This window comes from Phyllobates terribilis, unplaced genomic scaffold (genome assembly GCF_046119375.1).
Source record: "Phyllobates terribilis strain yellow unplaced genomic scaffold, ASM4611937v1 Scaffold_9__5_contigs__length_417890890, whole genome shotgun sequence".
Classification (NCBI taxonomy): domain Eukaryota; kingdom Metazoa; phylum Chordata; class Amphibia; order Anura; family Dendrobatidae; genus Phyllobates; species Phyllobates terribilis.
In genome coordinates, this window is record NW_027362769.1 from 157514703 (window position 1) to 157542663 (window position 27961).

Genomic DNA, 27961 nt, shown 5'->3' on the forward strand with positions numbered 1-27961 from the left:
CTCCAGAAGGCCACAAATGTGCATGTGTCTACACCCACGGTTAGAAACCGACTCCATGAGGGTGGTATGAGGGCCCAACGTCCACAGATGGAGGTTGTGCTCACAGCCCAACACTGTGCAGGACGCTTGGCATTTGCCACAGAACACAAGGATTGGAAAAGTCGCCACTGGTGCCCTGTGCTCTTCACAGATGAAAGCAGGTTCACACTGAGCACATTTCACAGACGTGACAGAGTCTGCAGACGCCATGGAGAGTGATCTGCTGCCTGCAACATCCTTCAGCATGACCGGTTTTGCAGTGGGTCAGTAATGGTGCGGGGTGGCATTTCTTTGGAGGCCGCACAGCACTCCATGTGCTCGCCAGAGGTAGCCTGACTGCCATTAGGTACCGAGAGGAGATCCTCAGACCCCTTGTGAGACCATATGTTGGTGCAGTTGGCCCTGGGTTCCTCCTAATGCAGGACAATGCCAGACCTCATGTGGCTGGAGTGTGTCAGCAGTTCCTGCAAGATGAAGGCATTGAAGCTATGGACTGGCCCGCCCGTTCCCCAGACCTGAATCCGATTGAGTACATCTGGGACATCATGTCTGGCTCCATCCACCAACATCACGTTGCACCACAGACTGTCCAGGAGTTGGCGGATGCTTTAGTCCAGGTCTGGGAGGAGATCCCACAGGAGACCATCCGCAACCTCATCAGGAGCATGCCCAGGCATTGTAGGGAGGTCATACAGGCACGTGGAGGCCGTACACACAATACTGAGCCTCATTTTGACTTGTTTTAAGTACATTACATCAAAGTTGGATCAGCCTGTAGTCTGTTTTTCCACTTTAATTTTGGGGGTGACTCCAAATCCAGCCCTCCATTGGTTAATAAATTTGGTTTCCATTGATGATTTTTGTGTGATTTTGTTGTCAGCACATTCAACTTTGTACAGAGAAAAGTATTCAATTAGAATATTTCATTAATTCAGATCTAGGATACATTATTTGAGTGTTCCCTTTATTTTTTTGAGCAGTGTATATTATTAGTGATGCACGAAAATGCAGGCGCGACTACGCAAACATAGTTTTCAAGCACGCTGAAGACACTCGGTAAGCACCCAAGCGTGCTCGGATAACCCCTTATCCAAGCATATTCGCACATTACTACATATTATGTTTATTACGCTCTGAGTTTTAGAAACAGAAATTGAATTTCCCTGTAAAATTTGCACAAATTCAAATTTTAACTGATCCGCTCTTCTCTATTGTTTAGTCTTTACAAGCTCTTTGTTTCCTGCACATCGTTGATGTGATATGTAATTATAAATCAGCCTAGGAGAGCTCAGAAAAAGAGAGTTGCAAACTCTCATATCAGATCATCAGAACCAGCTTGATGATGGATTCTTAGATAACTCATTCTGCAGCAAGCAATATACAGTACAATGCGGAGGCTACAGAAAGCAAGTGTTGCTAAATTTTAAATTAAACCCGGTTGGAAAATTTATTTTTTGCCTCAAGTACATACATTTCATTTAAAAAAAAGAAAATTGTCCCCAAAGATGGAGTGCCTCTTGAATATATTGTAATGGAGCGGCTTGCTGCATTGCTAAAATGTTCAGGGGGTGTGTTCTGGCTGACCATTTACTTCCCCCTCAGGTGACTGGTCATATGACTGTGAGATCATCACAGGTCCTGTGTGCACAGAAGGATATATAAATCCTGGTGGTTTTGAAACAGAGAGAGAGGCCTGGTGAAGCCTTGAAGGCAGAGGCTGGATCCCTGTGTTTGAGATACCTGTAGCCTTGGAAGGCACATGGCCTGGAGACTACGTCTAGGAGCCTTAAAGCCACAGCAGTGGCAGAACCGAGCTGATATAAGCAGCTGAGACCCGGCAAAGGTAAACTGGCGCTTTAAGTGAATATTGTTGCTGTACCTTGCTGAAGTCTGTATTTGAAGCCAAGCGGGTATAGCTGCCACTGAAAAGGCTCTAGCATACATGTGTAACATTCCTGTGAGCTACTGAGATGGACTATGTTATAAACAGTTTACGATGTGTAATAAACTGCTGGACTACATATTACCGGAAAACGTTGCATGTGTGCTTTAATTGACCCGGTGAAGCGAGTGCCCTCAGTGTGATGAATAGCGCTACCTTACATGTGGTTGGAGAATGCGGGCAACTGCAGCCTGGTTGCTAGGGGTAACGGCACAGGACGACGAATATGGATGCAAGCATCTTCCTGTGGCTCGGCGGGGTCACTAAGAGTAAAGCATTTTGCTGTAACTCGGAGGGGTTACGAAAATTGTAGTCGCACTCAAACCTGGTTTGCTGTGGCTCGGCGGGGTCACGAAGATTAAAGCATCTGGCTGTAACTCGGCGGGGTTACGAAAATTGTCTTCACACTCAAACCTGGTTTGCTTTGGCTTGGTGGGGCCACGAAAATTTTCCGGAGAGAGCGGCGTGAAGTGTCTAGTGTGAACAGTGTACCGCGATGGCTATGAATGGAGCAGTATCCACAGATGGAATGGAGAAGTGGTTAGATGACCGGCTGCAGATGCTCTTCAGCAAAATAGAGTTTTCTGAAGGGGTGCAGGAGCAGACGAAAATGGCTGTGAAGGGAGCAGAAAATGAGACTGAAGCTATTGAACGATTAAAGTGTCTGTTGCAGCAGCAGCAGGACATGGTGCAGGAACGGCAGGAGCTGTTGGCACATTACAGAATGGCGGCAGCGGACCATTCTGTGAGTTCTCCTGTGGCGCCGGTACTATCCCAGAGTGCCCAGGGAGGTAGTAAGAGATGTTGTAAACTGGGTCCTAAGACTATTGCTGGTTTTTGTTGTTAAAATCCCCCTACAGGTGTGAATGTCCAAAAGGGGGCGGAGTCTCAAAAGAGCGTGGCGTATAGAAAACCAAAGTTGGTTACTGGTTGTGGGTTGGTACCACCTAAAAATGACAATTTGACCGTTGATAATGGGGTAGCTCCAGTAGAAGGGGTTGACGTCAAAGTGGGAGGTGACTTGTTGGTCCACAACACCATGGGGAGTGACACAGACCCCATAGCTGATGGTGACACTACGAAAGTAGAAAGAGAGTTCAGTCAGGAGGAGCTACAGTGATGGCCAAAAGTATTGGCACCCCTGCAATTCTGTCAGATAATACTCAATTTCTTCCTGAAAATGATTGCAATCACAAATTCTTTGGTATTATTATCTTCATTTAACTTGTTTTCAATGAAAAACACAAAAAGAATTGTCCCAAAGCCAAATTGGATACAATTCCACACCAAACCTAAAAAAGGGGGTGGACAAAAGTATTGGCACTGTTTGAAAAATCATGTGATGCTTCTCTAATTCGTGTAATTAATAGCACCTGTAACTTACCTGTGGCACCTAACAGGTGTTGGCAATAACTAAATCACACTTGCAACCAGTTAACACGGATTAAAGTTGACTCAACCTCTGTCCTGTGTCCTTGTGTGTACCACATTGAGCATGGAGAAAAGAAAGAAGACCAAAGAACTGTCTGAGGACTTGAGAAACCAAATTGTGAGGAAGCATGAGCAATCTCAAGGCTACAAGTCCATCTCCAAAGACCTGAATGTTCCTGTGTCTTCCGTGCGCAGTGTCATCAAGAAGTTTAAAGCACATGGCACTGTGGCTAACCTCCCTAGATGTGGATGGAAAAGAAAAATTGATGAGAGATTTCAACGCAAGATTGTGCGGATGGTGGATAAAGAACCTCGACTAACATCCAAACAAGTTCAAGCTGCCCTGCAGTCCGAGGGTACAACAGTGTCAACCCGTACTATCCGTCGGCGTCTGAATGAAAAGGGACTGTATGGTAGGATACCCAGGAAGACCCCACTTCTTACCACTAGACATAAAAAAGCCAGGCTGGAGTTTGCCAAAACTTACCTGAGAAAACCTAAAACGTTTTGGAAGAATGTTCTCTGGTCAGATGAGACAAAAGTAGAGCTTTTTGGGAAAAAGCATCAACATAGAGTGTACAGGAAAAAAAAAAGAGGCATTCAAAGAAAAGAACACGGTCCCTACAGTCAAACATGGCGGAGGTTCCCTGATGTTTTGGGGTAGCTTTGCTGCCTCTGGCACTGGATTGCTTGACCGTGTGCATGGCATTATGAAGTCTGAAGACTACCAACAAATTTTGCAGCATAATGTAGGGCCCAGAGTGAGAAAGCTGGGTCTCTCTCAGAGGTCATGGGTCTTCCAGCAGGACAATGACCCAAAACACACTTCCAAAAGCACTATAAAATGGTTTGAGAGAAAGCACTGGAGACTTCTAAGGTGGCCAGCAATGAGTCCAGACCTGAGTCCCATAGAACACCTGTGGAGAGATCTCAAAATGGCAGTTTAGAGAAGGCACCCTTTAAATATCAGGGACCTGGAGCAGTTTGCCATAGTAGTATGGTCTACAATTCCAGCAGAGCATTGTAAGAAACTCATTGATGGTTACCGGAAGCGGTTGTTCGCAGTTATTTTGGCTAAAGGTTGTGCAACCAAGTATTAGGCTGAGGGTGCCAATACTTTTGTCTGGCCCATTTTTGGAGTTTTGTGTGAAATGATCAATGATTTGATTTTTGCTTCATTCTCTTTTGTGTTTTTTCCTTGCAAGCAAATTAAATGAAGATAATAATACCAAAGAATTTGTGATTGCAATCATTTTCAGGAAGAAACTGAGTATTATCTGACAGAGTTGCAGGGGTGCCAGTACTTTTTGCCACCACTGTAGATGAGGTGAGAAAGTCCCCCTCTCGTCGACGGCGCAAGGGCCACAAAAAAGTTTCTCCTGTAGACTTTGCTGAAAGGGAAAATAAAGAAAATGCAATGTTGTGTGCCTTTATTCCTTTAGAAGCAGAAGATAAGGAGGAAGAGTTGGATGCAGTTCTGCAAATTAGTTACAAGCAGGATGATCTACTGGGACGGAAGGATCGGGAACCGACAGCCCTGAAGGAGGAGGTGGCCAATCCTGACCAAAAGCTGGAGCCTGTTAGGCAGCAGTATCAGAGTGACGTGCAGCAACTAAGGAAAAACCTGGAGAACGTGTCCTCAGACCAGCTGATCCTGGAGTCTGAAAGGCAGGAAATAAACCAGGTTGTGAGGAACTTACAGCGAGAACTGGAGGAAAGCAGCAAGGAAGTCAACAATTGGAAGGAAAAGTCCCAGAAAAATAAAGAGGAGGTTTTTCAGTTGGAGGTGGACAAAGCGTAGTTTGAAGATGAGCTGTGCGAGATGAAAGATAGTTTCTCCCTGGTACAGTTAGAGCTGATGCAGGTGAAGCAAAAGCCGGATGAGGGTCTACACCAGTGGGATAGGGAGCTGTCTGCCTTAAAAGAGGCGCTGCAGGATGAAGTTTCTAAACGTGACCAAAACCTAGAACGACTGCGCGAACAGTTCAACTGGGAGCTGTGTGACTCCAAGAAGGAGTATGGTGAACTCATGAGGGAGCTGCAGCAATTCCAGGACCAAGTAAAGCCTCTAATGCAGGAGAAGGAGCGGCTGGTGGACTCTCTGTACCAGTGAGACTGGGAGCTATCCGCCCTGAAAGAGGCAATAAAAATGAAGTGTCTGGTCACGACCGTGAGGCAGAAAAGAAGCATGAAAAGTTCAATAGGGAACTGCAACAAATCAAGAGAGACTATGAGGATGATAAAACTGATGCAGAGCACATGCGTCAAGTGATTGAGACTACTCTACAGGACACCCATGATGAGAATGATGATCTCCGCAGAAAGATCCCAGGTCTGGAAGCTCAGGTGAAGGAGCTGCAGACGTTCTGTGGTGATCTCCAGAGGGCAGAGACGTGCCTTAAGGATAGAATCTGCAGGATGGAGGAGTCTATCGGAGAAGGGAGGTATGAAGCAAATGCCTCTTTGAATAATGCGAGCTTGGATGATTCAGTGAATGTAAGAGCCGAGATCAAGGAGCTCAAGGAGACGTTACAAGCCCATTTGAAGCAAGGGAAGCTTGAGAGACTGGCTGTCGAGAGCCGAGTGGGCTCATTGGAGACAGAGAGGTCTGAGAGAATTCTCCTGATAAAGGAGCAGTTGAAGCAGGAAGAGCTTCAGAGATGGGCTGCTGAGAGGCGAGTAGCTGAGCTAGAGGAAGAAGTTGTCGAGCTCAAAGGTCGCCTGGCAAAGTACCAGTCAGTGAATGAGGCCTCCTTGGAGAAGGAAAAGGGCAAACAAGTTGCGCTTAATCTTTTATACCATGAGAAGGTAGACCTGAGGAGAGCTGAGAGAGTGTTAAAAGAAGATAAGTATGAAATGGAAGTGGTCAAGACGAGAATTCTTGAATTCATAGCTGTGAGTCAGCTCAGGGGAAGCATACAGGGTAAAGAAGCTGAAAATCAGTTGTCCCTGAAACCTGAGCCAGATGATCATTTGGAGACCACTGGTGAGACAGAAACGTCTCGGTACAAGTGTCTCATAGATGTACCCGAAGATTTGAGAGAAGAATGCACCAGACAGTCAGTGCATGAAGAGTTCAAGAAGGCCGTGGGAGCCTGTAAGGTGTACTCGACCTCAGAAGCTAAACAGCTGGTGGTCCTGTCCACAATCGAAGTCACAGTGAAGAGGGTGGCTATCCTAAGTGACATGCACTGGCGATGTATTCGCATGAAGCGGTTTGTCCGGTTGAAGACGGAACAATCCTTAAGACAACTGGAGCTTATGAGAAAAGCTCAAAGTCTGCGGGAAGAAGTCATCCGGGTGCCTCATGCTCTGGTAAGAAGATCATTGGGAGAAATGGCCAAGCCATGCAAATTATGGTAAAGAAGTCTGGTGTGATGAAAGTAAGCAGTCCACGTGATCATCAGGACTGGATACCAAATTGCTAAAATGTCCAGGGGGTGTGTTCTGGCTGACCATTTACCTCCCCCTCAGGTGACTGGTCACATGACTGTGACATCATCACAGGTCCTGTGTGCACAGAAGGATATATAAATCCTGGTGGTTTTGAATCAGAGAGAGAGAGGCCTGGTGAAGCCTGGAAGGCAGAGGCTGGATCCCTGTGTTTGAGATACCAGTAGCCTTGGAAGGCAAGATGCCTGGTCCCCTTGTGGGACTCCACTAGCCTGGAAGGCAGAGGCTGGATCCCTGTGTTTGATACCAGTAGCCTTGGAAGGCACATGGCCTGGAGACTATGTCTGGGAGCCTTAAAGCCACAGCAGTGGCAGAACCGAGCTGATAGAAGCAGCTGAGACCCGGCAAAGGTAAACCGGCGCTTTAAGTGAATATTGTTGCTGTACCTTGCTGAAGTCTGTATTTGAAGCCAAGCGGGCATAGCTGCCACTGAAAAGGCTCTAGGACACATGTGTAACATTCCTGCGAGCCACTGAGACGGACTATGTTATAAACAGTTTATGAGGTGTAATAAACTGCTGGACTACATATTACCGGAAAATGTTGCATGTCTGCTTTAATTGACCCGGTGAAGCGAGTGCCCTCAGCGTGATGAATAGCGCTACCTTACAATAAGTAAAGGCTATGTTCACATTAACAAGCATTTTAAGTAAATAATGAATAAAGATCGCAAACAAACTTAACAAAAATATTCTTTTTTTTTGGCACGCAATTCCAACATGGTTCTCTGTGTCACCATGATTACAACGTTTACAGGTAAAACCTGTTTAGTCTAAATGTTCTCTACTTTCTATTTAGCATTCAGTCATTGAGAGGGGAATATGGTTGTAGGATCAGACTACACAGGGCTTGTCTGTAGTCTGTTACCTTGCAGACTCATAGGTCTTTATTAGTGATGAGCGAGCACTAAAATGCTTGGGTGCTTGTTGCTCGGGTCAAGCACATTGGAATACTCGGGTGCTCGACCCGAGCGACGAGCCCAATGTAAGTCTATTGGAAACTCGAGCATTTTTCAGGCGGCTCCCCCCGGCGGTCTGCAGAGGGCCTAAAAATTGCCCAAATTGATGGGAACAGTGCTCAAATGACGTGGGAACAGCATGGGGAAGACCCCTCGAAGCATTTATAACTCCCAGGTCACTGCTGTCAACAACGTGGTCAGAGTATTACGCCACTTTTACAGACTCACAATAAAACATACAAAAAAGAAACCAAAATGGATTTTCCTGGGAAATATGTTAAGGAACATCCTTTCCAGGGTAATGAATTGTATATGAGGCAAAACGGTAAGGAGCCAGTCCACAGCTTTTTTTGCTGAGTTGTATTTCACCACAGCCATATTCTTTAGCTCGGTGAAAGGACTGGCATAGAGGGAAACAGGATCTACTCTGGGTGTCATTTCTCCCAGGAAGTCCTCTAAAGAAGCTTTTGCAGTAGCAACGGCAGCCCATCCAACATCAACTCACACTTCTCGGTGGTGCTTTGATACACAAACATCTTTCTTTGCGCATTTAATTTCATGACTACAGAGTTGGGCAATGGCCTGATCAGCAATCCGGTTTGAGAAATAACATGCATAAGCACATCCGATCCACATTAAAAAAACAGCCATAGAGTGTCTGGGAACCTTCCCCCACACTTTTCTTAGTCAGGGCTGCTTCTCGGCAGGGTTGGACAGACCCACCAGAAAACCGGAGACTCCTCTGGTGGGCCCTGGCTTCTCTTTCAGGAGAGTTCATAGTGCCGAGGTGAGGCCATGATGATGATAGAGGCCACCATCTGCTTAGTTTTCTGTTACTTGGAATGCAAGCGCAAGTATGCAGCCAGCCACCTACCCACCCACAGGCTGCAATACTAAACTGCCAGATTTCTGGGCAGCTGCGATCACTTGAAATGGGGCCTTTTAGGCTCGTGGAGGCGGAAGCTTTTCACAACCTCATGCCTCGTGTCCATACTCGGTCCCCAGCCGCCACTATTTCTGGCGGTGTTGTCTTCGCATTCTACAAGCGCGGGTCCCTGAACATTACTGCTGGTACTTTTCTGTGGGAATCTGCTTGCCTCCTACCAGCCAGGAATATTACCAGTAAACAATGGTACGACGTCATGGTATTAGCAATGCCCCCAGTACAAGAAGCGAAGCCTTCCCTAATTTACTTCTCAGGAATTTTATTTGGTAGACTGAGTGGCTGCCCAAATACACCAGTTTCTCACAAAGGAGCTGAAGATAGAGTGGCAGTAGGTGCAAGTTTCTCCAGCCTGTTAGATATCAGAGGGTGAATGGCAGCACATTGGATCAGTGGTTAGCACTGAAGCCTTGCACCGCTGGGATCCTTGGTTCAAATCCCAGCAAGTACAACATCTGCAAGGATTTTGTATGTTCTCCCCGTGTTTGCGTGGGTTTCCACCTCAGTAAAAAAGCAGCCATAGAGTGTCCGGGAACCTTCCTACACACTTTTTTTAGCCAGGACTGCTTCTCGGCAGGGTTGGACGGTCCCACCAGAGAATCCTCTGGTGTGCCCTGGCTTCTACATCAGGAGAGTTCATGATAGCGCTAACTTTGCAGCTGCTATGGGGCTCTTGAGCGGGGGAATCAAATCCTCTGGTGGGTCCAATGTTTTTCAATCTGAAACAGCTTCTCAGTGGAAGTTGTATTTCACCACAGCCATATTCTTTAGCTCCGTGAAAGGAATGGCATAGAGGGAAACCGTATATACTCCGGCTGTCATTTCTCCGTCACCAGGTTCCGCCTATTGTCACACACGACCATGCCTGGCTGTATGTTCAGAGGTGAAAGCCACAGATCAAGCTGCTGTGTTACAGTTTTCAACAACTCTGTAGCGCTGGGCAGTTTGTCAGCTAAGCATTAAGCATGTTATCTTCAGCACAGCCTGTTGCTGCTTGGCCAAGGCAGTGCTGCAGTGCTTTCACCTTGTGACTGATGTGGTCATTTCGGAGATGGAGGAGGAGGTGCAGGAGCTGAACAATGTGATTACATTGAGGTTACATTGGCGACTCTGTTTTTATACTAAAGAAAGATCCTACTGCTTTTTTTTTTACGTTATTTTTTAAGGCAAATGCATTCACCGGGAAATGTCATTTTAACATTTTACAAACTTATCTGGCAATGTGGTGTGTGACACATCAGACACATCCTGTTTCATTGATGATGGAGGGACTCTGAAAGACACAGAGCAGGGCCACAGTAACGAGTACGACATGTTCCCATTAGAAAAGAGAGGGCCTGTTATACACTTATAGAGTATGCAGTGAGTCCAACGGCTGACCAAATTTAGGAAAAACCCCACTAAGAATTTAAAGACACATAGAGCAGGGCCACAGTAACGACAAATTCCCTTTATAAAGGAGAGAGTCTGCTATACAGTTATAGGGTATGCAGTGAGTCTGACTGCTGACCAAATTTGGGAAAAACCCCACTAAGAATTTAAAGACACATAGAGCAGGGTCACAGTAACAACAAATTCCCATTAGAAAGGAGAGAGTCTCCCATAGTGTTGGCCTATGCAGTGAATGCAAGGGCTGCCAAAAATTTGGAGGCACTTCAATGCCCCTTGAAAGAGACGTGGAGGAGGGTCTCTTAAAAAAATGTTCCCATTAGAAAGGAGCGGGCCTCCTATACTTGTAATGCCCATGCACTAAGTGTATGGGCTGACAAACATTTACCCCTGGGGGGTATACATGAACATACTGTATAAAACATTTTTTTATGGGCATCATAAACACCCTTTAAAAAAATTATGTGGGTGTTGCATCACGGACCACGGTCACCCTGATGATATGGTGGTGGAGGATGAGAAGAAGGAGGAGGACAAGAGCAAATAGCCAAAATCATTAAGCGTATACCCATTTGTGGGTGTGAAGAGGTGCATGGGAATACACCTCCCAAGAAAAGACACTGGATTTGAGTTTATGTTATGCTGCTATCATTCGGTGGTGTTGAGAAGTCTGGCCCAATCCAGCCCTTGTTAATTTTTATAAGAGTCAGTCTGTCAGCATTTTCAGTTGACAGGCGGATGCGCTTATCAGTTATAATTCCACCAGCGGCACTAAAAACCCGCTCTGATAAAACGCTGGCGGCAGGGCAGGCCAGGACCTCCAAGGCATAGAGAGCCAGTTCATTCCACATATCCAGCTTGGATACCCAATAATTATAAGGCACAGAGGAATCACAGAGGACGTTGGTACGGTCGGCAAGATACTCCCTCAGCATCTTCCCAAACTTTGCACTCCTTTTGAGAGTACCCCGCGCCTCCGGGCCTGTCTGATGGGAGGGTCTGAGAAAACTCTCCCAGAACTTTGACAGTGTTCCCCTGCCTCTGCTGGATTAAAGTTGTGTCTCTCTTGCCTGTACTCCTTGGTTGTCCATCGAACTGTGACCTCTGCCATCAGCGTTTTCAGATGGGAATTTTTTTAATAGTTCCGCAACAAGGGCCTTCTGGTACTGCCCCATTTTTTTAGACCTGTCCGCTTCAGGAATAAGAGATATAAAGTTCTCCTTGTAGCGTGGGTCTAGAAGTGTCACCAACCAGTAATGACTGTCACCCAAAATTTTGAGAACGCGAGGGTCATGTGAAAGGCAGCGTAACATTAACTCAGCCATGCGTGCAAGACTTCCGTGTCCTCACCAAGAGGATGACTGACCATGCTCTCCTCCTCCTCCTCCTCTCTGTCCATCGACGCTGAACAGACGGTAGGACAGCTGTGCAGGTAGTACCGTCTATAGTGCATGAAACTAGCTCCTGTCCTTCCTCCTCCTCTTCCTCATTGTCACCCAATCCACGTTGGGATGAGTTAAGGCTTGGCTGTTTGTAATCACCCTGTATGGTTCCTTGCTCCATCTCATCGTGCTCCATCCGCAATGCATCCTCTTTGATTGTGAGCAGAGAGCGTTTCAGAAGACAGAGAAGCGTGATGGTGACGCTAATTATGGCATCATCGTTGCTCACCATCTTGGTGGAGTCCTCAAAGTTTTGGAGGATGGTACATATGTCTGACATCCACGTCCACTCCTGAGGTCTTATGTGTGGAGTCTGAACTGAATACCGACAGCTTTGTTGATGCTGGTACTCAACAACTGCCCTCTTCTGCTCACAAATCCTTCCCAACATCTGCAGTGTAGAGTTCCAACGGGTGGGGACATTGCATACCAGTCTGAGCCGGAAGCTGCAAATGCTGCTGAAGCACGGCAAGGGCGGCGGAAGCTGTAGCCGACTTTCTAAAATGGGCACACAGGCAGCGTACTCTAACAAGCAGATCCAGCAGCTCCGGGTAGGATTTAAGAAACTGATGAACCACGAGGTTAAGCACATGGGCCAGGCATGGTACGTGTGTGAGCTCGCCTCGCCTCAGAGCTGTCCACAACTCTTCAGCATTGTGCGGTTTGTCACCAAAGCATATTAGCTTCAGCACAGCCTGTTAACGCTTGGTCGGGGCAATGCTGCAGTGCTTCCAGCTTGTGACTGATGTGGTCATTTCGGAGATGGAGGCTGAAAGGAGGAGGAGGCTGAGGAGGATGAGGTGCAACAGCTGTAGACCGTGGGGGCAACCCTGATTGACCTAGGGCCCGCAATCCTTGGCGTCGGGAGGACGTGTTCTGTCCCAAGGTCCGACTGGGTCCCGGCTTCCACTATGTTAACCCAGTGTGCCATCATCCCTGCCCAGACACTTGTCCACGTGTCTGTGGTTAGGTGGATTTTCCCGGTAACTGCGTTGTTGAGGGCATGGCTAATGTTTTGGGACACGTGCTTGTGTAATGCGGGGACAGCACACCGGGAGAAATAGTGGCGGCTGTAGACCGAGTACCAAGGGGCGGCCACCGCCATCAGCTTGCGGAATGCTTCCGTCTCCACGAGCCTTAAAGGCAACATTTCGAGCGCAAGCAGTCGTGAAATGTGAAAATTTAGTAGTGTGGCCTGTGGGGCGTTGGCTGCATATTTGCGCTTGTGTTCCAAGGACTGGGGTATGGACAACTGAATGCTGCGCTGGGACATGGACATGGACGTGCTTCCTTATGCTGCTACTTGAGAGTGTGCAATGACAGGTGCAGGGCAGGAGGCATCTTTGCATGCACCATGGACAGGGGATTGGCTTCATGCACAACAGCGGAAGAAGCAATGGTGCCACCTGCAGACACTGTTCCTGGACCCTGGGGTTTGGCCCACAAAGTCGGGTGCTTAGCTGCCATGTGCCTGATCATGCTGGTGGTGGTCAGGCTGGTCGTTTTGCCACCCCTGCTGTTGCTGGCCTGACAGGTGGTGCAAATGGCCTTTTTGGGGTTATTGGCAGAGTCTTTAAAAAACAACCAGACTCAGGAAGACCTAACAGTTGTACTGGCAACTTCCTTTGTGTTGGTGTTACGGGGAACAGTTGCCTGCCTTCCGTCTGCAGCCACCACACCGCTTCTTCCTGCCTGTTGGGGTGCTCTGCCTCCCTCCCCCTGTGTGCTGCTGTCCTTGCTCTGCATGTCCTTGTGTCACCCAGAGGAATATAGGGGACTCGGTGCCCGGGTCTTTTACCTTGTTTAGGATGTCATGGCAGTCGGCTCCCGGGCCCGTACTCTGGGTCTCTCTTTAAAAAGGCGTTTTAGTGTACAGTTTGTCTCGTAACGCCACCTGTCGTTTCCAGTAATGGTTACCGGCGCTGCTGCAGACCTCCGGGGGTGATGGGATGGCAGCTGGGATGTTTCTGCTCCCCACAGGCAGAGCGGGCCCCCGGGGCAGTGTAGGTGCAGACGGTGGTGATGCTGGGACTTGTGGTGCAGGAGAGATGGCACAGCGGAAATAACTGACAGAGGCAGTGCAGTGCAGTCATCCGAGTTTTACTCACAGTTCTTGTTCAAGGTTCTCAGGTACACTGCACGGGTGTCAGCCTCCGTGTCGCACTGCATCTACCAGATAAGGGGTTCAGCACGTTCTCAAATTGATCAGGAGCGCTTGACGGAACCCCACTTTCTTTATGTTCCTTACTAGACCGACTTCTCGCGCTGAGTCTTCTCCCGCCTGCCCTGCGCTTCCCACACACAGTCCCGATCGGTTGCCCTGAAGTCCCTTCTGGGCAACCTGGAGTTCCCGGACCTACTTGACCCAAACGGTGACTAGGGTGAGACTGTGGCGACTGCACCATGGAAGTGCAGAAGCCTCCGGTTTTTCCAGCCGAGACCTGCAGTAACACGGCTGGGCCAGGAACCAGTCCCTTCTTGCGGCCTGATCCCTCTGACACCTGGCAGATTCGGGGCGTACGGGTGCTGTCCTGCACTCACCGTACCCCCTGGGATCCCTTCTATTAAACGGAGCCTTTCTCCTCTGCTCCCCTCCTGGGCCTCTATTACTAGGCCCCACTTGTGGAGCAGAGCTCCTGAAGAGACTCTGCTCCCCTACTGCTCACTGACTGACTGTCCTCACTCACTGTCCTTCTGATCTGTCCTGGGCCTCTCACTAGGCCCGCCTCCGGAGCAGAGCTCCTGCAGAGCCTCTGCTCCTCTCTCTTCTCCTCCTCTGACTGGCTTGTCTTTCTAAGATGGCTCCCCTTTATATACATCCTACAATGGTGCTCCCCTACTTTACATCCTCCACCAACACCCACTACTGGTTCCCCCTCTCTTTGGTTCCCCCCACTCCATCCAGGGACAGGGCTCAGCAGAGACACAGTGCATCTTGCCCTTCCAGCCGGCCTGGAGCAGTGTAGTGTTGAATGTGGGTGTTGGGGTTCCGGGCAGCACTCCCTCCTTTCCTGAGAGAAGGAGGCACCACACCTCTGGGTGAGGTGCAGTACCTCTGTGGCGACTGAACCCTCAGGGGCGCCACATCCTCCTGCCAGGTTGGGTCAGTTACTATATCATCCATCACCTCGTCTTCCACTTCTGCACCCTGGTCCTCCTCCTGACTTTCTAGCAATTGTGTCTCATCATCATCCTCCTCTTGTGATTCTTTCCCACCGTCGCCTTCGTGTGACCGTGGCGGCTCAAATATTTGGGCATCACTACACGCGATCTCCTCTTGCCCCGCTTCAAGTGGACCGGGCGAGAGGCCCGAATCTATAAATGGAAAAGTGAACAGCTCTTCAGAGTGCCCAAGTGTGGGATCAGTTGTCTCCGGGCACTCGGCATGGTGGTAGGAAGGAGGATCATGGTGAGGAATATGTGGTCCAGACTCACGGCTACTGAGACTTGACAGTGTGGAAGACAGGGTGGTGGTGGCTAAGTGACTGGAAGTGACGCGCCCCTGGGCCTGTGTCGCGCTGCGTTGCGCACGCGGGAGCTTACCCGGAGCCGGATCTCTTGAGGGTTGTAGTCTCGTGGCGGTGATCCGGTCCGTGCCCAGGGAGTCAGACTAAGTGGCGCTGTATCAGCGGTAGATGTTGGACGACTACGCCACCCGTTGAATGCAGCGAAGGAGCTGCCGCTGCAGGGCAGACCGCTGAGGCCGGTGGTAGGATTGTGCAGCGTGATAGTATCACCCCCAACGGGAGGGGTATGGCCTCAGGGCAGCCGACGTGGCTGATGGGGGAAGCAGGAATCACTCAGAGACGATGCGGTGTAGTTCAGGGTCTTTACTGGTGATAAAGATAGACCCTCCCGGAGTACTGGCTAGCGATCGGGGCCTGGTCAGTCTTTGAGCAGATGGGATTTCCCCTGGCCAGGCGGAGTTGTAGGCCTCCCCAACTAATTGTACTCTTCTGGCTACCTTGCTAGAGGCGGGTAAAAGTAGCCCACGTCCCTGAGTGTACCGTGTGGTGCTCACCCGTATGGCCGGTGACTCGGGGCCTTCTTGTGGCGTCCGCTCCACGACGGCGGTGCTGGTCCCACGCGTGTGACCGTGCCTTCGGGTTTCTTGGCCAGAGGACCTGAAATCCCCTGCCGGGCGGTTTCTGCTGCTGGGTAAAGATTAGTCCCCACAGCCTCGGACTCCGGGTCCGGTGATAGCTTCTCAGTCAGGGCGAGCTCTGCAGCTGCCAGCCCCTGACTCTTTATAGCACTGCTCCCACAGAGCTCCTGATGTTCTTTTCCTATATCTGCTTCTCTTCTCTGTCTCTACTTCTTCTCTACTCACTCACCCTGCCTCAGCCCTAGGTTTATATAGGGGAAGTTCTTCCCCTCCCAGGACTGGGCAGGAGGTGTGGCATGCATAGGATCCCTGACCAAGAGACCTCCCACCTGCTCTCAGACATAACATTGCTGTTACCGTGGAAACCAGACCCCTGGGGTGCCACATTCCCCCCTAGTGAAATTTAGTACTCCGGGAATAAACATATTTTTTTTTTTTTTAGAAAAACATAACAAGGTATAACCAATTATAATACAATAAGAAAAACACATAAAGATGGTTACGGCGTGTCCGCAACCGGGTGCAATTTTGAAGAAAAGCAAGGTGTCCATTTCACCAAAACAGGGAGACGTAACCAGGTAGGGGTCTGTCCTGCCCCGAGTCCTTAACAGTCTTTAGTCCATTCCTAGGTTACGCTCCAACCAATTGTACAAGGATTCCCGGTAAATCCACCAAGGACTCCTAAAAATAACTAGAAACACATAATTATTTACAAGTAACAGACAGGTGACCACAAATAAAACAATTTAAACACTTCAAATCCTCCAACGTGCGGGTAACTGGCCTCTAGTGGCCCTAGTGGACCTACGGAGCTGACTGTCTGGCCCTGAACTACAGGGTGTAGGAGCTGTCAAGGGTAAACTGGGCAGCTGTCTTCGGGCTCTTTGGCTCACTAGGGGTACGGCAGGCTCACTATGAGCAGAGGGTTGATCCTCCTGTTCTGCTGGTGTGGAGTCTGCTGCCTCCTGGACCGGCTGCTCTTCCAGCTCTACCTGTTGCTCCGTAGGCACTTGGGATGCTGGTTGGAGGAACGTGAGGACGGGTACCACAACTGCACCATTGACTTGAGTCCAGGACCGAGGGAAGTCTCCGAGCACAGTACTAACCATATCTTCCCTTTCCTCTACGGGTCGAGGGTCTTCTTGCTCTCCTTCTGGGTTCCGTAGCTGTTCGGGACACTTCTTCAGGTGATCCCGGGATACAATGGCTGTGGTTTCCCCTCCGTCTTTACTGATGGTACAAACCTTCGGGTTGTCGTGGCTTGAGGGCAGTACGGTGTACGGGTCCTTCTCCCACTGGTCGTCCAAATTGTGGAGCCGTCTCTTTCTCTTCAAGACCTGCTCTCCGGGTACCAGGGGAACAGCGGGAGCATACTGGTTGTAAGTTTTCTCTTGTCTTTCCCTAGCGAGACAGAGACTTCGCTCCACGCTCTCCTGTACTTTCCGGTACTGCTGCTGCCTCTCTGTGTCCCAGTCTGCTTCCGGTGAAGTGTCCTCGGGTGTCAGGACTCCCATCTCCAGGTCAACAGGTAGCTTACCAGGCCTTGCCCTCATTAGGTAAGCCGGGGTACAGTTGGTGGAACCTACAGGGATGTAGTTGTATAGGTCCACCAGGTCGGGCAGCTTCTCAGGCCACAGACTGCGTTCTTCCAGGGGCAACGTTTTCAGAAGATCCATTACCACCTGGTTCATTTTCTCACAAAGTCCATTAGTTTGCGGATGATAGGGTGTCGTCCTTATCTTCCGGCAGCCATACAGATTGCAGAATTCCTGGAAGACCTCCGCTTCAAAGGCAGGTCCCTGATCCGTCAGCACTTGGTCCGGGTACCCGTGTGGACGGCAGAAGTGCTGCTGGAAGGCTCTAGCTGCCGTTTGAGCTGTTAAGTCCTTAACGGGGACGACAACCAAGAACCGGGAGTAATGATCCACAATGGTTAACGCGTAGACGTAGCCACTTCTGCTTGGGGTCAGTATTACATGATCCAAGGCTACCAGTTCCAACGGCTGCTTGGTGACGATGGACTGAAGGGGGGTCTTCTGGCTGGCACGGTCCTTCCTTCTTAGGTTGCACGGGCCACAGTCTCTGCACCACCTCTCGATGGTTCCCCTCATGCCTACCCAGTGGAACCGCCCGCGCAGCAGGAACTCCAGCTTCTTCCATCCGAAGTGTCCAGCCCCGTCGTGGTATGCCTCCATCACCATGGCTGCGTCTCTTCGTGGCACCACTACTTGCCAGATTAGTTCATGCGTCCGGGAGTTAACCATTCTGCGGCACAACTTCCCCTTGTAAAGGAACAGTCGACTCTTCTCAGCCCACAGTTGTTTGGCTTCCTCCGGAGCGTCTGGGTCAAGGCGAGCCTCTGGCCGAGTCAGCATTTCCTTCACCAGTCGGACGGCAGGGTCACTGTCTTGCGTTTCCTCCCAGTTGTAGTGAGGCAAGGGGTTAAACGTAGCGGCTTGCTTACTCCTTACCCGATGGGAATACTGGATAGTCCCATGATGGTGGAACGCGGGGAGTTCGACTTCTTCCAGTCCCTCTGGATCTTCCCCTACGTCCGGTAGGTTTGGCATCCTGGACAGGGCGTCCGCGTTGGTATTGGAGCGTCCTGCCCGGTATTTGATTGTGAACTCGTAGTTGGACAGACGGGCCATCCATCTCTGCTCTAAGGCACCGAGTCTTGCCGTGTCCAGGTGTGTCAACGGGTTGTTATCCGTGTACACGGTGAACCGGGAAGAAGCGGGGTAGTGCTTAAAGAGTTCGGTGACTGCCCACACCACTGCCAGGAACTGTAGCTTAAATGAGCTGTAATTTTCAGGGTTTCTTTCGGTGGGTCGCAGTTTTCGACTGGCGTAAGCGATTACTCGTTCTTTCCCCTGCTGGATCTGGGACAGTACGGCTCCTAGCCCGATGTTACTTGCGTCGGTGTAGAGGATAAAGGGCTGGCTGTAATCAGGGTACGCCAGGATTTCATCCCCCGTGAGGGCCATCTTCAGCTGGCGGAAGGACTCTTCTTCTAACTTCTCCCATTTGAAGGGCGGCTTCTGGTTCTTGGCCTTCCGGGACTGGCCTATCAGGAGGTCCTGCATAGGAGCTGCCTTTTTGGTGAAACCGGGGATGAATCTGCGGTAATAGCCTACCAACCCGAGGAACTGCCGCACTTCCTTTACACTGGAGGGACTTGGCCATTCCTTAATTGCGGTGATCTTATCAGGGTCGGGAGCCACTCCGTCAGCGCTCACCACGTGTCCCAGGTACTGCACCTTTGGTTTTAGGAGGTGACACTTGGAGGGTTTTACCTTTAGGCCGTAGTTTGCCAGAGCTTCGAACACTTCCGCCAGGTGTTTCAGGTGGTCCTCATAAGTCTTGGAATATACGATGACATCGTCCAGGTACAACAGGACCGTCTCGAAGTTTTTGTGGCCCAGACAGCACTCCATTAATCGTTGAAAGGTTCCTGGTGCGTTACAGAGTCCGAACGGCATGCAGGTAAACTCGCTAAGTCCCATCGGGGTGGTGAATGCGGTCTTCTCCCGGTCCGCCTCTGCTACAGGAACCTGCCAGTACCCACTAGTGAGATCCAAGGTAGAGAAGAAGTTAGCAGATCTTAAAGCAGCCAAAGACTCCTCTATCCTTGGTAAGGGGTACGCATCCTTGTGTGTGATACGGTTGATTTTCCGGTAATCTACACACATCCTCATGGTGTTGTCTTTCTTTTTGACTAAGACTAGTGGAGCTGCCCAGGGGCTACAGCTATCCCTGATCACCCCAGCCTCCTTCATGTCCCTAAGCATCCCCTTGGCGTGTTGGTAGTGTGCAGGGGGTACGGGTCGATACCTCTCTTTTATGGGAAGATGGTCTCCCGTGGGGATGCGGTGTTCTACCCCCTTGACTCGCCCGAAGTCTAACGGGTGTTTACTAAACACTCTCTCGTACTCTTGAACCACCCGATAGACTCCCTGTCTCTGGTGTGAGGGAGTGGAGTCAGTACCCAAATGTAGTTGCTGACACCAGTCCTCCATTGTTTCCTTAGAGCCGTTACTTTCCTCCGGGGAAGATGGAGGCAAGGGTTCTACGGACTGTATGGAGTTTTGATTGATGGTATACAATTTGGCTAGCGTAGCATACCGGGGCAGGTACACTTCCCTCTTCCCGATATTTATTATGCGAACGGGCACCCTCCCATGGCGTACATTGACCACCCCCCGTGCTGTCAAAATGGTGGGCCTACTGTCTGAGTAAACTGGTTCTACCATTGCCTGGTAATCTCTACCTCTCAGACCAATAGCTGCCCGGCACCAAATCATCATTTCACTTTTTGGGGGCATGGCAATAGGGAAAGGGTCACACATTCTTACGCTACCAATCTCACCACCGGAGAGTTCTATCTGTTGCCGTCGCATCAGTGCCCGGATCTCTTTCTGGAGCACTCGCTGCTGGCCGGAACTGGCGTTCTTGGCATCCTGCTGTAAAAGGAAAATCACTTCTGCAAGACAATTTTCAATTACATTAGTTCCTAGAGTTATCTTTAGGTGACTCTCGTGCTTGTCAATGTCTACAATGATCAGTCCCTGTGCCGCCAGTTCAACTCTACCGATTTTAATGGTCACCTCTTTAAATCCAATTTGTGGCACGGGCTGACCATTGCTGGCGATGATACTCAAATCGTCGTCAGGGTAGCGGGTGATATCCGAGTCATTCCAGTACTGCTTGAAGAGCACGTACGGGATAGTGGTAACCTGTGACCCGGTGTCCAGTAGGGCACTCATAGGGATGCCATCCAGTACCACAGGCAAGACTGGACGTCCTCCCACATATTTGTCGCGCCAGTTCGATGGGCCTGATGATCTTTTTCCTGGGGGTTGGCCCTCTACCCCAGGTTGTGCCAGTTTAAAGGACAGTACCTTGCCATATGTCCCGGTTGATTGCAGCGGCGGCAGATGGGTTGTCCGTCCTCGTTGTATCGGTCGCTGGGTCTTCCTCTGGCCGGCGGGGTCCTCCTTGGTCGACGCCACGGGATGTCCTCCGGTCCGGATGCCAGCTGGATCTTCCCTGGAGTGGAAACCTGTAAAGACTGCACAGTTCGGGTTAGCGCGGCAACGCTTTTAGCTAGCTCTTGGACCTGATGGTGCAGGTCTGGAGCCGGGTCATTGTTCAAAGCCTGCGCATCAGCTCCCACAGGCCCTGCCGACAAGGGCGCCGCCTCCTGGTGGTAAGTGGTAGTGGGGCGTCTGTGGGTCACAACGCCACCTGGTGCCGGTTCTCGGAGCACCCGGATGGCTCTGTCCTTGAACTGTGCAAATCCCAGATGAGGGTCCTGTAAGGCCATTGCCCGCAACTGGGTTCGGTGGGCATTGCAATATAAACCCTCTATAAATTGTTCAGTCAACAGCCTGTCCTCGTCTCCCATCAGGGTCGGTCTGCTTAATGGCTCTCAGGGCCTCTTGTAGGTTCAGAGCATAGTCCCTTATACTCTCTTGTGCTCGCTGCTTGCACCCGTAGAATCTAAGCTTGATCTCGGCTGAGGTGCGGGTATCAAAGGTGTCCCTCAGCCGGGTTAGTATCCCTGCGACAGTCCTCCCCGCAGGTGGCCAGGACTTTACCTCCCTTTGGGCTGCCCCGGTTAATTGGGCCACCAGGATGCTCACTTTTTGCTCTTCTGTGAGGGGATACACCTGGAAGAGGCTATCCAGCTTTTCTCTAAAGTCATGCAGGGTATGTGACTCCCCTGAGTACTGGGGTAGCCAGGCCGCTCCCGGGATATAGGGCATGGTGAAAGGCATGACTGCAGCAGCGGTGGCGCTGGCGGGGGTTGAGACAGTGAAGCTCTCCTCCGTATCCGACATCTTCCTCCCCCCTAGTGGACCGTGGCCTACCTTGCGATGATCCTCTTCCGTAGGCCGCGGCTCCGCAGTGGATCGTCAGGGTTGAGGACCTTCCGTCGCGCTCCTGTGACGTCGGCGTCTGCTGGACTCCTTCCAGGACCTTACGCAACGTCCGGACGTGAGGCGGGGCTTCGGTTCTCGCGCGCTTTCGGAGTCCACGCCCCTCTTCTTCCCGCGCGGCGTCTTCAAGATGGCGTCCAACGGCGGGAAAACTCCACGGATGGCGGGAAGAAGGCAGAAGATGGCGCCGGATGGCGGGAAAACTTCGCGGATGGCGGGAAGAAGGTAGAAGATGGCGCCGGATGGCGGGAATCTTCACCACTGGTAAGTTTGAACAGTCTTTTTCAGGCACGCAGTACCCGGTGGTTGCGGGCACGAAATCCTGCCGACTACGCCAAAAGTTGACGCGCCCCTGGGCCTGCTGCTTCGCGCGGCATCGCGCGCACGGGAGCTTACCTGGAGCCGGATCTGTTGAGGGTTGTAGTCTCGTGGCGGTGACCCGGTCCGTGCCCAGGGAGTCAAACTGAGCGGCGATGTATCAGCGGTAGATGTTGGACGACTACGCCACCCGTTGAATGCAGCGAAGGAGCTGCCGCTGCAGGGCAGACCGCTGAGGCCGGTGGTAGGATTGTGCAGCGTGATAGTATCACCCCCAACGGGAGGGGTATGGCCTCAGGGCAGCCGACGTGGCTGATGGGGGAAGCAGGAATCACTCAGAGACGATGCGGTGTAGTTCAGGGTCTTTACTGGTGATAAAGATAGACCCTCCCGGAGTACTGGCTAGCGATCGGGGCCTGGTCAGTCTTTGAGCAGATGGGATTTCCCCTGGCCAGGCGGAGTTGTAGGCCTCCCCAACTAATTGTACTCTTCTGGCTACCTTGCTAGAGGCGGGTAAAAGTAGCCCACGTCCCTGAGTGTACCGTGTGGTGCTCACCCGTATGGCCGGTGACTCGGGGCCTTCTTGTGGCGTCCGCTCCATGACGGCGGTGCTGGTCCCACGCGTGTGACCGTGCCTTCGGGTTTTTTGGCCCGAGGACCTGAAATCCCCTGCCGGGCGGTTTCTGCTGCTGGGTAAAGATTAGTCCCCACAGCCTCGGACTCCGGGTCCGGTGATAGCTTCTCAGTCAGGGCGAGCTCTGCAGCTGCCAACCCCTGACTCCTTATAGCACTGCTCCCACAGAGCTCCTGGTGTTCTTTTCCTATATCTGCTTCTCTTCTCTGTCTCTACTTCTTCTCTACTCACTCACCCTGCCTCAGCCCTAGGTTTATATAGGGGAAGTTCTTCCCCTCCCAGGACTGGGCAGGAGGTGTGGCATGCATAGGATCCCTGACCAAGAGACCTCCCACCTGCTCTCAGACATAACATTGCTGTTACCGTGGAAACCAGACCCCTGGGGTGCCACAGAAGCATTATCTGCTATCGAAACAACAACCTTTTGACTCTGCTCTGGGTTCAATAGTGGTGTGCTGCAGTCCCCTAAGAATTGGGATAGGAAGGTCAGGCGAGAAGATGTGGGTGTTTGTTGTGGCACAATTTCAGCTTGCCCACGGCTTTGTCCTTGTCCTCTGCATGCACCATCATGTCCAGTTCCCCATCCCTTGCCCATTTTAAATGGAGGACAGTATCTTCCACACTCACTACAAATGACTGAGTTTGGAGCGAACTTATATGTGATCCGTGTGACGGAGAAAACAGTTTTAAATACCTGGCCTGTAGGTAAGTAGTTTGAACAGCAAACTGCGGTGAATTGCTTCACTAACACACTGAACAATTTTTTTAATGGAGGCCAGAAATGGGAGTATTTTCTGACAACGTATATGTGATCAGTGTGACGGAGAAAATAGAGTTTTAAATACCTGGCCTGAGAGTAACTAGTTTGAACAGCAAACCGGTGTCCAAAACTTCGCTGACACAGTGAAAAAAAATTGGAATAGAGGCCAGAAATGGCAGTATTTTCTGACAACGTATATGTGAGCCGTGTGACGGAGAAAACACAGTTTTAAATAGCTGGATTTCTAGCGCTGTAATATGGAAAGGACCTGGCTGTATTCTGCAGTGCCAACAAGCAAATGGTGCAGAACAACAGTGTTCTCTGGATTGCTTTTTAAGCAAATAATGAGCATTAAGATCCAAAAAAAGTATTCCTGGCCCCTGAGACCTGGGCCTTTGTATAGAAATATCTAACAGCAGCAACAGACAGAACTGGAATGGAGCCTCTTGTCCTATGTGCACTGCAGTCTGCTATATACATTGCCTGCCTGATATCTCTGCAGATGGATTAGTCATCAGAAGGACTGTTTGTTAAGATGGATCTGTGTAATGTACAGTTTTTCTGCCTACACTACGTAATACACAAGCAAATCTCTCCCTGATACAGTAGCACCTCTCTCTACTCTATATATGTATGTATTCTCAGAGCGGTGACTGAACCAGCGCCGCCCTCGTCTACATGACTGAAATTGAATGCTGGTGGGGAGAATAATGTTAATTTTCTCCCCACTGCATTCGGTTGCGTGCAGGCGCCGGGCAGCATAATAATGCTATTAACCTGCATATCTGAAGGTTAATAGCATTATTTCTGGTGACAGATTCCCTTTAAAGGGAATTTCAGCCACGTATTTTTTTTATATATTATATGCAATTAAATACCAGATGTAATAATCACCTTATAGATTCGCTCACATTACCCCTCCATCATTTCCCCAATGTTTTTTTTTCTGGGTCCAGCTATGTTGCAGTGATGTGTTAACACAAGAGGTGAGCAAGATGATTCACAGGACCCACCCTGGTCCATGTTAGTACTCCGTGGCTGTCGGACCAGAGCCCTGCGAACCTCCTACTACCTGTGATATCCCTGGTGTCTTTTCTGATTTTTAGGTCTTTGTGACATCATTATGTTATAATGCAATGCACACATGGCATTTAATCATCCTTCTAATTAGAAGAGGTACCAGGGAGGTACCATTTTGGCAATAAAATGGTACTAATAAAAAACTACAGCTTGTCATGGAAAAAACAAACTTGGGTTCAACTCTCCCAACCAAAAAAATAAAAACATTATAACTCTATAAAGACATGGAGAAAAATCAAAAGACTGGGATTCTGTTGCCCATGTGCCCACATAAACCAAGAGCCCTGTCTTCATGTCATCACAGGGAACCAAAAGAGCATTAAGGCAACAAGGAGTTGGTGAGGTGAGTATCATTTTGCTATTATATAGAATGATATCCTTTCTTCATATGCAAATAGCTTCTTCAGCAGGATGAGGACTTGATCTCTGGCACCAACTATTGGATGTAGTAATAGAAAAAGTCAATATTGACCCTTTAACGAGCCTTTCAACAGGACTTAGGATAAGAAGCCAAACTTGAAATTCCATTTGCAGACACGTGTTTCAGGGTGTTTGCCCCTCCTCAGTGCAAAGCAAGACATCTGATTTGGCTAACTGAGATGCCTCCTTTTCCTGAAGCAAGGAGTACAAAGACTTACAGAGGACCAGGAGAGCATCGGCATGGGAGAACACAAGGAATTGCTAAGTGAGTATCATTCTTTTTGATACTTTACAGTGCTATAACCTTGTAAATAAAATCTTCAGAAGGAAGAGGAGTGGATCTCCAACTATTAGATGTCGCAATCCTAAAAGTCAATATCGACCCTTTAACGAGTCTTGCTTAGGATAAGAAGTCAAACCAGTAACTCCACTTGCAGACATAGGTTTCTGGGTGTTGCCCCTCCTCAGCGCAAAGGAAAAGATCTGATTTGGTAGGTGAGAGGCCTCCTCTTCCTTCTGAAGAGGATATTTGCATATTTAAAGTGCCAGAGGAGCACTCCATGGCCTGTAAGTCTCCTTATGCCGACTTGGAACTTTCCACAAGCAAAAAAGTTCCCATTTAGACAAGCTTTTTTTTTCAAAAATTCCAACCTCTTTAAAGCTCACTCTATGCTAGATAATTATGTAGCCTGAAATCACAAAAAAAAAGTTTTCTAAAATATAAAAGATTTGATAAAAAAAAAATTTAGCTAACCTTCTGCAAATAAAAAGAATTATCCTCATTATGGAAATGTTTTATTCTGTCTTAAACCTTATAAAGTTTTCTTTCTAATACGGCTTGTTATTCCTAGATGGTCAAAAAATGGTGAATTTGTCGTCAAGATGTTCATTTCTACTGACTTTGCTTTTGTGACAACAAGTTGTCCTCTCCGAGCTCGAGTCAGTGACAAATAAAAAAAATATCACTTTCTTTTCGGCTTTGTTTTTCATATTTTCTTCATTTATTAGAAAGAGATACGTTATGACAGATACTCTTGGCAGCGTGGACTAAACTGATCTTTGTCACCTGCCAAAAGAGGAAATGGCTTATTCTAAGTGACTCCAGCTTGAAAATCACCTTCTCGGGCAGCCATCATTCCAATAAGGTATGGCAGGTCTCATCCAGCCTTGGGTATCCTTCACAATGGGGCTCTGTCAAATGCGTTTCTGTATGTCCCTGCACTATCATCCTCTCATTGACTTGTTCTCCCTTTAATGCCACACAGAGGTTTGTAAACTTTCACAGCATTATATCTAAGGCTATAAGAATACATGCCAGATTTGTCTCAACAACTTATCTGTCATATCTGGGAAAACGAAGATCAATGCTCTCTCCTCGGGCACAATGTGGAAAAAATAAAAAAAGTACAAAGTGGAATTTGCTGTAAGTGCTCGCTTCTAAAATTGTAATAGTTGCAATAGAAGAAAATAGCGAGTGCTACCATTGGCTTTCTAGGACAGGAGCCACACACGTATTATATATTTATGCAATACTCAACTTGAATTTTGCCCTAATTATGACATTTATGTTCTTTCCATCAACAGTAAGAAATTAGTTATTCTTTTTTGAGCACTTGGACATAATTTTTCGTGCTGCAATTTTTCTAAATTACTTCTTGAAACACTTTAAGTAATGTATTTTTGTAATTCAATGCATTTCTTTAGGATGTTACATCTGGCAAAGGATGAACTTCTGCAACTTTTTGGTCAAGAGTTGGTAAAATTAGTGAAATCATGTAAAAATAACAAACGCAATTTTTCACTAAAGGGAAAAATAATCACGACTGGTCCGCTGCCGATCATTAGAGTTTCAATGATAATAAAATCCTTGGGTTTGTCATCCCCCCCCCCCCCCAATTAGGGAACATTGATGGTTAAAATAAAATCATAGCTTTCCACAACTGTGATCTGACCACAAGGTTTCCCCATAGGGCAAAAATATTAAAGTTGTGAAAAAATGATTTTCAATCCAGCAAAGTGAATTAAAACCAAAAATACTTCATTGTGACTTCATGGTTTGTTTGTTTTTTTGTTACATTGTTGTCTATGCTACGTATGCATGTCCACAACATCTCATTCTAGGGTTAATACTTTGTTATTGAGGTGCTGTCAATATGTGATGTCATCTAATTAGTGGGTTTTAGGTGTTTTTATACTAGTAGTTTTGTTCTTTTTTTAACTATATCTACGATTAAGAGTCAGCCAGACTCAAAATGCGTCAGATATATTTTTTCATGCTACTATTTTAATGAAGTTACAATAAAATATTTTTGCTTTTAATTCACTTTGCTGGATTGAAAAATCAGTTTTTCACAACTTTGAACAAAGCTGCTCGATACCTTATAAGATTTATCCATGCGTAGTGGAATGGATTGTCCAGGAAACCAGGCTGAACAACATAAATATATTGGATGGGGCGAGCTGTATCTACAAACTTTTTTACATTACTGTAAAAAAAAATAAAAAGGGACTTTTAACAATAGAAAAATTTGATCAAGATATTATTCTGGCGGCTCTTGCATAATTTGTTTCCCATTAGAAGAACATTTTGGTGGAACCCAAATTTATCACACAACTAAAATTCGAGTCTAAGTTTCACTCTATAGTTGGACAAAAATTTCTCCTTTTTTGCTATAATTTCTTAGAAAATTGTGAATCACAAAATTTTCCAATCTTCATGAGCTTTCGGGTCGGATAACATCCGTTTTCAGTAATAGGTAGAGGACACAACACAATGCTGGATCTTTTATTCGATGGACTTTGGCCGTGACCGCCGGAGCTCTATGGATTTTAAAAAATGTTTTTTTGGCTTAGATGATGCTTTGTCAGAAAGAATCATGGATCCTCTCCACTTGTCTCATGACACTTGGCATACAACAAAATAATTAAATCACATAGGAGCATCAAGTCTCGTGCGGTCTAGATGCAATGTTTAGCCCTTTAGCCAATGGATGCACCACATTGGAAACATACACGTGCCATATTAGACTTTGCAGACACAGAAATCGGCAGTAAGTCAAGTCATGTAAGAAAATTTGACGGGTTGTGTTATTAAAAAAGTAAAAT

At 48.5% G+C, this 27961-nt stretch overlaps 1 protein-coding gene across 1 annotated transcript in view; it reads right to left on the reverse strand.

The window, feature by feature from the left end:
* ARHGAP15 (Rho GTPase activating protein 15) overlaps window positions 1-27961 on the reverse strand; it is a 1188983-nt gene that overhangs the window by 870089 nt on the left and 290933 nt on the right. The gene's annotated exons all lie outside the window — the stretch shown is intronic.